The following is a 12,090-nucleotide window of genomic DNA, read 5'->3' as shown; positions in this document are numbered from 1 at the left end:
ACAAAACGACAGCAACTTGTCTGTTCCCCTTCCCCCAACTCCCCAGCACTGTTCCCATCCCCCCAATTCCCCAATAAAAATCTTAAAAAAAAAGGGGAATATAACAATTGAATGAATAACCAATATTAATTTTCAAGTGTGCAGTGGATTTGAAATATCAGCAATATAAATCAGTATAATTCAGGTGTTCCTAAACTGAAATTTTATCAACCCAATCTAAGTTCCTGAACTTACCACCTCATACAGACATCTTTACTGAGCCCACTTAAGGTTTTTGCTCTCTCTGGCTCTGTTTTTTTTAAGGCAGTCACCATCATGTTTACATTACATCCCAAGATGGTCACAAGACCTTCTTAATTACCCAACATGGGCTCTGACCCCATGGCACTAGCAGCTCACTCAACTGCATGGGGACCTACAGTTAAGACTGGGCAGAACTCCACTTCTTTGCCCTGAGCTGTTCCTGGCAGAAGAGTCTTTGGTGGCGAGCAGATGTCAGATCTGAGATGATCATTTATGACAGATGAGAAACCTGGGGTTTCCTGCTCCCTGAGAGGTGACAGGCCCATTGGCATCCATATCCTTAGCTGGTGGCTTTCCACCACTTACATAGGTTATGAAGCTTTTGGCAAAATTCTCTGTGCATGTTGTATTTAGTTACTGGCAAGCACATGACCCTCAATCTCAGCCTATCTGAGTCTACAGGAATTTCTGGATTATTTCCATGCTACTCTAGTGAAGTGAGGAGCCCAGGGGGTGATCTAGAACCCCTTCTGCCCAGATCCCCTCACCATGCTGCCATATTTTTAGAGTCCCGTCCAGGTTTCAGCATGGTAGGACATCTTTAAGGGTCGCTACTCTCAAACTCAGTTGTAAACAGAACCCTGGTTTCTCCTAATTCTGAAACCCCCACAACTTCATGAGAAACTCTTGGCATATCTGTTTTGATGAATCAGGGAGTAGGGCAGCATATGTGTGTCTTGCACCTTCCTCTCCTTTCTCAGAATTCGACACCTGAATTCCTCAGTGGCCCCACTATTACCATTTTGAACTGATAGTTCTTTGTTATAGATATTGATGTTCTATGCATCATAAGACACTTAGCAGTATTCTTGGCTTTGGCTCATTAGATTATAGTAGCACATTACCAGTTGTGATAAACAAATGTCTCCAGCCATTGTCAAATGTCCCCTGGGGGAGGCAAAATCTCCCTCCACTTAGAACCACTGCTCAACACTGACTTCCACTTGTATAAAGGCCTTCCAGATAGATGATAGATAAATGATAGATAGATAGATAGATAGATAGATAGATAGATAGATAGAGACAGAGATAGATATATATGTAGTATGGGTTGAGGAGGGAATATTGCAACCTGCTCTATTAAAATCCCTACACATCTGTACTGTCTCATCTCCAGTATCATTTGAAACCTAGTGCTTAAAAAGATCTGGGGATTCTCTTTTCTCAGCGGTGGACTAAGTCCACAGAAATAGACTCTGTTTAACTTCAAGATCAGTAAGGGACAACACATGACCCAGAAAACCAGGTTAAGAGCATCTTTAATTAGTACTTCACATATTATCTTGCCCAGGTGCTAGCACATATGTTTTGGGACCCAAGAGAAAGAGACACACATGGTAGCGGGTGTCCCTGTGGAGGATTATAATAGCCTTGATTAGTCTAGACGTTGCTGCCTGTTTAAAGTACAATCTTTATATTCCTAAGTCTAAATTAAAGCATTAAAATGTTAGCTAAATCTTGTATCTTTTGAACATGACTTCAAGGAACTTGCATCCTGACTGCCCGTCTAACCATCACTCTCATTTTAACTTAATTCACAAGCCTTCTTTAAAAAGAGCTCTACACTCACTGCTTTAACTTCCTCACTTTGTTTCACCCCTTGATTCATTGCAATTTAACTTTTCTTTCATACCACCTCACAAAAAAAATGCTGTTATTAACTCACCCCCTATAACACCCAATATGTATTCTACTGGCCTTTTCTTTCTTGTTTCCTCTGTATGTCTCCACGATGTTTTATATTATGGCCAGTATGCCTTTCCATGATTGGCCTAACATCAAACTCTCCTGTAACAACCAATCCCTGTTCAATCCCTGTTCATTTTCTTGTCAGTGCTGATGTTGCCCAGTTTTCTTCTCTAAGAGACCCTCTCTTATCTTGTTTGGCACACTGCCTGAGGCAGGCATCCTTTGGTGCTTCTGCTATGGATATTTTCTAGTTCTTCTCTGCCTTGCATGTGCCCTAAGAAGGTAACATTTAGGCATTATCTCAATGAGCTTCATGTACTCGGGCTTCCTCTGAGCAGGTTTGGTCTATGAAGATCACCAGCAGCAGTTAGAGAGAGAAGAAAGTCTTGTGAGGTGTCTTTTGTCTGACTGTACTCTTCAACGGATGGACACTGTTTCTCTCATGATGGCCTACACTCCTTGTGTATGTTTACATCTAGCTGTAGGCAACTTGACCTTCTCACATCTATTTAGGTCTAAAAGGTGCAATAGTTTCATTGCCATTAGTAACAGTCTCCTGCAATATCCTGTTGGTTCCCTATTATCCTGCCCACACTTTTGTAATCCATCTTTTTGTAAATACACTCTCCTAGAATTATTCTAATTATTATTTGGTGTGCCTTAGATTTTCTGTTGGGACCCTAAATTACATACCCACTAATATGTTATCATTACCTTATCCTTTTTTTCCAAGGTCACAACACATATACAGCAGGTCCTGGAATAATGTTTCATTCAATATAATTTTGTTATAACATTGATAAGGGGATAAAAATCACTTCCTGGCCAGAGTCACTGTCTTTATGGAGTTTGCACATTCTCCCCATGTCTTCCTGGGTTTTCTCTGTGTACTCCAGTTCCCTCCCACATCCCAAAACTGTGCATGTGAGGTGAATGGGCGTGTCTGCATTGTCCCAGAATGAGTGAATGTGGTATGGGTGTGAGTGATCCTGTGATGGAAGGTCGTCCTGTCCAGGGTGGCTCCTGCCTGGTGCCCTGAGCTGCCAGGAGAGACTCTGGCCACATGTGACCTTGAACTGAAATAAGTGGGTTGGAAAATAATTATCTTACTTGTTTTTATTAATCTTTCTTAATGGAATATATATCTCACATTTATTTCAATGTTTTATATTAGAAGAGTTTGGGGCCTTTATTTAGAAGTTTGGTAATGTTTCTGTCACCAGAAATATGCCTTAGGAACTTAATTCTTGTGTATATCGAAGTAGCCTGAGGTAAAGTTGGTTTTGTTGTATGTCGTTTTGCTTAGAGTCACAGTTTCCAAGAACATATTGTTGACATTAAGTGAGACCTTACTGTGTACGTTTTTCAAGTAGATTTATATAACCTGCGTATTCCATAGAGACTTCAAATTCAACATATCCAAAATTGAATTTATCATCCTTTTTCCTTCTGTAAGGCAAATTCCTGGGAGCTAATTTGACTATCTCATTCTCACTACTTATTAAATCATACCAAAGCAGCTCTTAATTTGTCCTACTTCTCCATCTTTACTATCTCTCTCTTAGGTTAGGCATTATTGCATTTCTCATTTAAACTGTGAAAATAACCTTTGAATTGGTCTTCTTGTCACTTGGCTCAGTACTAGGGAATTTCTTGTCCACACCAATAGTGTAAACTATTTTATACTGCAAAGCTGACCCAAAAACTTTATTAAGGTACTCTGTCATCTAGATAATAAAACTCTGTCTTAACACAACTTACTACTCATTTCTTGCTATGGTTGCCCTGCAGTCTTCTATCCATCCACCATCTTTCCTCCTTAATTTCTGGAAATGTAAAATTTGCATTCCTCTGAACATGTCATATTAGTTTGTTTCTCCATGTTGTTTTTCATATGTTGTATTCATTAGATGAATATCTCCTTATATTTTATTTATTCATATATCAACTCCGCCTCTGTGAAGCCTACCTGATCTCAAATCAAGTTCACTACAAATTCATATATGCTATGTATGTAAAAGATAATAAGATAATATACTTTGATTACTGACATTTTTTGTATGTTGCTAAACTAGAACTCAAGGGTGGAGACCATGTTTAAAAATCAGTTCAGGTTTTATGGAACTGAAACTATGTTATCAAAAATTATTGATTCATCAGATTGTTTACTCTTTTCATATAGAGAACATATTTTTTTAATGAAACAAAAATTTTACGTTTTATTTTTAATTAAATCATATTTTTGAGTGTTGTCTTTAAGCAACTGTCTAGACAAAGTAATCAAAGCCAAAATAGCAATCTTATTTTCCCCTAGGACAAAGGCAAAACCTTGGCCATGTAGCAGAGAAAGAAATCATTATGGTAGCATGATGGTTTTTAAAAAATGTGTTTGTCTTTCTTTTCTGGATGGTTTGTTACACGTATACTATAAAATGTTACATGTAAAGGTAATTATTATTCACTTCCTTACAGACATCTAACCCCATAAAATTAAGGTTTAAGTTCTATATATTCAAGTTCTTAAAATTAAAGCCAGAGTTATTGCTATGTAGATATATTTTGTCTATTTTTTTTGTTTTTAATTATTAGTTAAGCTTAATTTCCATCCATTATTGGCTATCAATCAATGAAAGCTTTTTGCAGTTTTAAATTATGCCTGGATTTCATAAATCTTACAAACTTTTTAAATTCTTCCCCAGAGATATGCTGCTAATCAAAATATTACACATAATTGATTCAAGTTAGCATTTGGTCTTTGCCATGTATAAACAGTAGATAACTTGTTAGTAGTAAGTAGACATTACACAGATTAATATAATTATTTGCAACTAAAATACAAATCTATTCTCTAATGTGGCAAATAATATTAATTAGAATGTAATCCTATGTGATATAGATATTTATAACTACTTCTTTTAAATTATCCTTTATTAATTCTATAGAAGACATATTTCAAGTGACTCTAAACTTGAAGTTTAGGAATCCATTTATCATTTTTGTCTCAGAGGAGATTCATGATTCCTCATAAAAAGTATATAGTTATAAATCATAAACTGAAAAAACTGTAAAATTTAAAGAAAGTCTTATACAAAGCCGTTGTTATCACAAAACCATAATTAATAATTACATAAAATTATGAATAATCCAACAAATTTGAAAACTAATCATGCAAATATTAAAGAAAGACCATCAGACTTTTTTACTTCGTTTTGCAAACAAAGAAGCAAAAATCTTGGCTAGGAATTTTATAGTGAAAAGCACCATTAACAAGCAAAATAAAAATTGCTTGAAACTCTTTCAAGGTTACATCCTAATATCCTTGAAATGAGACACTTGAAAAATATAAGATCTTTTAAAAGTAAGAGGCTGTGTTATGCTATTAACCTACTAAATACATAGAGGAAAACATTTGCACAGAAAGTATTTTTACATATATATGTGCATATATATATATATATATATATACATATATATATGTGTATATATATATATGTGTGTATATATGTGTATATGTGTATATGTGTATATATATATATACGTGTATATATATTATGAAGTCTGTTTCAACATTTTCTTGACTTAAAATAATAATAATAATAATAATAATAATAATAAAAACAAGAAACATCCCCCAAATTGTACACTCAGAATCAAATCCCAGCAGCAGGATACAGAGTGGTTTAGAAAGAGGGCCCTGCAATCACATTCCCAAAGTCTCATTTCCACCACCTACTAACTCATTGTGTGCCTCACTTTCCTTGCCTCATACACTGAAACTCATGGAATAATCTCCATGAGTTATTCTGGTAGTCAGCTGAGACAGTGAAGGTAAAGCACAGAGACCAGTCAATTCTAAGCACTTGATAAATGTTTTTTATTATTATGGCAATGCTAGCTGTGATGGTGTTGGTGTTTCCTGCTGAAAGGTCAGACATTTCCCTGTGCTTTTAGGGGTCTTTTCATGAAAAGTTTAAGCACTGATGCACATAACCATTAGATATTTCTTGAATTAGTTTATTCACTTTCCTGTGGTCATATATTACATTTTTTATACCTCTGGTATCACTCAAGAAACATTTCCCACCATTACAATCTTTGAAACCCTACACATTCTACAGTTATATTTTCTGTCTTTTTTTACTTATTTCCTGATTATACTAGGTAAAATTAAATTCCTGTTCCTCTACTGAGGAACTATGTCTTTTTAAGGAGGGCACAGCTCACAGTGGCCCATGAGGGGATCGAACCCACAACCCTGGTGTTATCAGCACCACGCTCTAACCAACTGAGCTAACTGGTCTCTCCCTCATTTACATTTTTGACTGCCTATGATTATCTAGAGATACGTATGCACTGTGTCATTCGCTCTTAACAAACAGTCTAATTAAGTGATTATTATCAGTCCTTTTTTCATATGAAGAAACTGAGATTACACAGATTATATTTACTACCCAAAGTCACCAGAGAGGAAGCAACAAGAAAGTAGCTGAGACAAGTCCATCAGCCTTCCATATTCACTTCCCAAAATCACTCTTCCCTACTGCCTCAGTCTCAGATATGCCACAAGTAGACCATCTCGGGTTGCCACTATGTGTATTTATGCTTATTTCTCTTCCTAAATTATGAGCCCCTAGCAATCCAAAGTTCTTGGTCTCATTGTTATCTATAAGAAAAAGGCCAACCAGGGAGAAAAAAAGAGGGAAAGAAAACGCTTTCATCTGACCTTGCTGAACTCAAGAAATACTAACACTCTCAAGTGAAATGTACATGCAGAGACTTCACGACAGTAAAGATTCAGAGAATTGTCTTAACTTTCAGAAGCTATGCCAAGGAAATATAAATCTTTGGCATGTCACTATTGATGACACATGTCAACTTTCATAGGGTCATGAGATAAATAGTAATGAACTGCTTGCTTCCAAAGCTTGTTTCCTCTGAAGTCTGACATGGTGTGTCCTATGAAGTCATAGGTGCCATTATACCTGCTGCAATCAATACAGCAATTAAAGGGACTAGCACCTGAAGGGTTTGATCAAAGAGATCCAAACCTATTTTTCCCACTTTATATGATTTCAAAACAGTGAAATAACAAAGTAAATATATTGAACACACACAGAATAAAACTGACACTTCCTAAAAAGAATAGGTCAGGAAGATACAAATCGAAAAATAAACAAGGTTTTGTATAAATCGCGGGTGTTTAAGTAGCCATTTGCAGGAATAAAAAAAATTAAACATTATTTCTAGTCAACAGTATCCCCTTCTTTCAGATTTTATCCATTCAACACACAACAGACATAATGCTTTGTACTTTTACATTTTTGTCAATAAGATTAAGATATCGATGGCAAACTAACATAACAGTTATCAGAATTTCTAGCTGCATAAGAGGTCTTTGATTTGCTTGTACAAGTTCAATACCAACTCATTAGATGTAACTATGACTTATTGCTTTGTTTCTTTAGAGATAATGCCTCAATATTTTGCGATGAAATACAGTAAATGATTTCATGTGCATCATGTGCAGATTTAAAGTGCATCTTAAATATCTTTGTAGAAAAGGCTTAGGTGGCTAAAAGTTCCCAGAGTTGAAGACAAAGTTAGATAAAGGTTACCCTCTGAAACTGAAATTTATACAGATCATAACATTTCAGTATTAGATTTAATTGAATATATTGAACACATATCATGTTACTTACATGTGTCCTCATATTGATATTCTCATTAATGGATTCTATTATTTAGTGAGCTATCTTAGTTGCAAATTACAGAAAAAACCTCAAGATTGCTTAAACAAAAAAAAAGAGAAGTGTATGGTGAAGAAATGGAGGAGGAGAACAATGTTATTAAACCCGAACAGTATTGCAGATGAACATCAGAAATTAACTAGAACTGAGAAACGTAAACTATTAAGAGTTATTTTATTTTATTTTATTTAAGATTTTATTGGGGAATTGGGGGGGGAGGAAAAAGCATTGGGGAATCGGGGAAGGGGAACAGACAAGTTGCTGTCCTTTTGTTCTTTAGTCTATTTGTGGAGGACATTGCTTCACTGGCCCAAGTTGGCACCATCATTGCGCTCTTCCCGGGCGAGGCAGTCACTTGCCAGCCATTGGACGGCTGCTCAGAGCGGCTTTAGGTAGCTCACGCTGGCTGCCGGCCACTTATGGTAGCTTATGGCAGCCCAGCTCCAGGTCAAGCTGTTGTTCACCATCTTAGCTGTAGAGGGTGCAGTGTCACTGTCCCACATGTGGGATCTGAACTGGGGCCCTGCTGCTCAGAGCTGGTGTCCCAAGCCAACTCTTAGCCAATACACCACTCGCCCGGCCCAAGAGTTATTTCTACTAATGATGCTTCTCTTTGCATATCTTCATTGTTCTTTCTGATTCTTTATCAATATAGGATATTATGGCCAGGTCATAGCTCCTGATTTTACACATTAAATCTTGTCTATAAACAAGAGTCACTAGTTATCTCATAACCAATTCCAAAATCTCCAAAAAAGGAAATCTAATTGGAGTTTTGTGTAACATGTCCTACCCACTCTAATTATTAATGTCTGGAAGGCAATGATACATGCCATTATATGGCTACCATGGATTACTTGTAGTAAGTAGGGGCAACGCTATTATAAATTTGAAAGGTAACCCAAACTACATTAATGCGCATGGTCATCTACAATAGTAACCTATCCAAAGACCCAAAGCATAGTCCTACACAATCCAAACAAAGAGATCAAACACCTAAATTTCCTGGAAATCTATAAACTACTCAGCTCTTTTGCAGTGTGTCTGAGGTCATCTTCCTGTTTTTTTTTTATTTTTTGTTTTTTGTGTTTTGTTTTACTGGGGTGACATTTGTGAGTAAAATTATATAGGTTTCAAGTGTACAATTCTATAATACATCATCTATATATTGCATTGTGTGTTCACCACCCAAAGTCAATTATCCTTCCATCATAATATATTTGACCCCTCTTTACCCTCTTCTACCACCCCCCTCTCCCCTTACAAATTTGGGGGGTAGATACCCAGTAAAGGGAAAGCTGGATCATATGGTAATTCCGTTCTTAATTTTTTGAGATATTTCCATACCACTTTCCATAGTGACTGTACCAGTTTACATTCCCACCAGCGGTATATGAAGGTTTCTTTTTCTCCACACCCTCGCCAACACTTGTTATTACTTGTCTTGTTGATGATAGTCATTCTAACCAGTGTGAAGTGTAGCTCATTGTGGTTTTAATTTACATTACCCTAATAGCTAGTGAAGTTGAGATTCTTTTCATATATCTGTTGGCCATTTGTATGTCTTCTTGGGAGAAGTGCCTGTTCAGGTTCTCTGCCCATTTTTTTAATTGGATTGTTTTTGTGTTGTTGAGTTGTATGAATGTTTTATGAATTTGACCTCAAAGCCAAGGGAAGTAAGAGCTAAAATTAATGAATGGGACTATATCAAACTAAAATATTTCTGCCCAGCAAAAGAAACCATCAACAAATCAAAGAGTCAACCAGCCAAATGGGAGGAGATATTTGCAAACACCTCTAATAAGGGGCAAATATCTAAAATACAGATCTCCCTCTTTCAAAACAGAAAAGCTGTGGTCTGAATTTAGCATAAAAAAATAGCTTACACATTAAAAATTAGTCCATGCTAACCAGCTTTATCTAAGAGAGAACGGCTTGTCATGAAAATTCAAGTAACTGGACAGGTTCATTCTGTAGTATAATGTAGGTAATTCTCCTGAATCTACCCCATCCTAGATGAACTATTTCTTGACATCCAGCTGTTTTTACCTTTCTTTCATGAACACTCCACAGTCACATAATTTACAAGTTCAATTTTCTTGGTAGGTTTATATAAAAAAATATTGAACTGGATCATAGAAACAAGACTTCTCATCACTAGTGAAGTATAATCCCCACCGTAAACAAATCTACATCCAATTTATAAATGCGTAATATACGGTTTATTATGAGCCATTGCTTTAAAAATTAATCACCCTTAAATGAACTAATGCATAAACCATGGTTCCTTTCATGTAAAAGTACATGTCCAATCACAGAAAAAGGAAAACACAGTTTCAAAATCCAAGTAATGCCTCTTACCTAGCTCATCCAGCTAGATCATAAAGACTTAACATTTATGGAAGGCAGAAAAATTACTCTCTTATAATGATAACCTCTCAAAAAAAAACCCAATGTATTTTTTAGCTCATTTAAGAGATCATATTTCAACATGTGACTGACTAATATTTATTGGCAAAATATCTAAGTGAAAATTCTTATAGCAAGGACGTTCCTACTAGTAAGACACTAAGTATGTGTTATAATTAAAGCTCAGTGGCCTTAAAAGTGACTAAAAATTGTACACACCTACTTGAAATGTTAATAAATTGCTTTTGAAAAAACAATTTCCAACTATTCAAGGGCATGTATATTATATGGAATCTACTTTTAACAGCTGAAGAATAAAGATAGTTGTGATTGAAATGGTAATTCCAATTTATTCTCTTCACTAATTTTGAGATTTCATTTTAGGATGATTAATAATGATTATAAGCAACATACTTAAAAGGTCATCAGGTGAAAAAGTCCAATCAGGAAACAGAACTCTTTAAATTAGTGATTTCTATTTGTCTTTTAGTTGCAGATTTTTTTTTTAAAAGTATAAGACAAAACACAATATGTAAAACTAATGTAATCAGAGTATAGTCTGGCCTATAAAAGAGGATGAGAAGCATAGGACCACCCGGTGGAACGCTTCTCTTTCTGTGCAAGCGGAGTTTCCATTACTTCTTTAAAACTCTAAAGCCCTGTAAACATAGTTTACAAACCACTGTTTAGATGAATATTTTTCTTATGGCTTTCATGAATTTTCTTAACAAATACCAAAGATGTCAATGCAAAGTGAAAGAAGTATTCATAGCAGCTGCATTCTACTCTCAGTATTACATTGCTTCTAAACTGCTCCTTGATTCGTGATAATTTAGTTTCCTCCAAGGGGATGGTTTATAGCTATCCAATAAGTGCCATGTTTTTATAAAGCTTCCACCATCCTGAGCAGCCAGATCCAGGCTAGAACTTCTTTTTCTTCACTTGGAACTGAGAAGAGTGTTTACATAAGTTGAATAAGATAATGGTGACTTACCAAAATGCCTGTTAATTGATTGTTTTTCCTAGAACACTTTTTGACCTATTCAGGAAGTCCCACAAAACATTACAATCACTAAATTGATTTCTTCACTTTACTACATCCAAATGATACAGCATTTAAGGAGACAACATTATGACATTCTCTTCAGCATGATAGCTACATTGTGCTCTATATTTCATGTTCTCTGCTTGAAAAATAACGTTAACAGGCAAGATGGTAATGTCACGTTCTATTATAGCAACTGACTTGCCTGAATTCCTATTAATATACTCAAATATTCCCCCAACATGCAGTTATAATAATCATGTTTATTATACTGATCATCATTGATAATGTATGGAATTTAACTACATTATCCTCTAGATGTGCAGGTAAAAGTATATATGCCAGGAGAAGGGACAAAGGAGAAGGGGTGGGGAGCAGGAGCAGTAGGTGTTAGAGTGTACTTTATTTCTTTTTAAAAATGTATCATTATAGAAGGAGAAGACAAGCCACAGATAAGAGAAAATGTTTGCAAAGGACACATCTGATAAAGGACTATTATCCAAAATATATTAAAAAACTCAACAATTTTTTAAAAAGCAACCTGGGGTGACTGATTAGCTCAGTTGGTTAGAGCGTGGTGCTGACAACACCAAGGTTGCCGGTTCAATCCCTACATGGGCCACTGTGAGCTGTGCGCTGGCTAAAACAAGAGTCAACTATGCCATTGTAGCGTGAAAGCAATGTTTAACCAATGACCATGGCTGTTACCCAATAAAATTCAAAAACAAACCAAAACAACCTGATTTTTAAAAAATGGGCCAAGGATCTGAACATAAACCTCACCAAAATGTATATACGAGGTCTGATAATTAAGTTCACAAATTTGTTGCAATGATGTTGCTAACCTTTTTTTGATAGCAGAGGGGTTATTCATTAGAAATTTGTACCAACTGAACA

At 35.8% G+C, this 12,090-nt stretch overlaps 1 non-coding gene across 1 annotated transcript; it reads left to right on the top strand.

The window, feature by feature from the left end:
• The first annotated feature begins 11,741 nt into the window (after positions 1-11,741).
• TRNAV-GAC (transfer RNA valine (anticodon GAC)) lies at positions 11,742-11,815 on the top strand. Its single transcript has one exon. It is a non-coding gene; the product is annotated as a tRNA-Val (tRNA).
• The last annotated feature ends 275 nt before the right edge of the window (positions 11,816-12,090 follow it).

The sequence above is a fragment of the Hipposideros armiger genome, unplaced genomic scaffold (genome assembly GCF_001890085.2).
Source record: "Hipposideros armiger isolate ML-2016 unplaced genomic scaffold, ASM189008v1 scaffold_1319, whole genome shotgun sequence".
Lineage (NCBI taxonomy): Eukaryota > Metazoa > Chordata > Mammalia > Chiroptera > Hipposideridae > Hipposideros > Hipposideros armiger.
The sequence above is the reverse complement of the archived record's forward strand: the minus strand, read 5'-3'. Positions and strand labels throughout refer to the sequence as shown.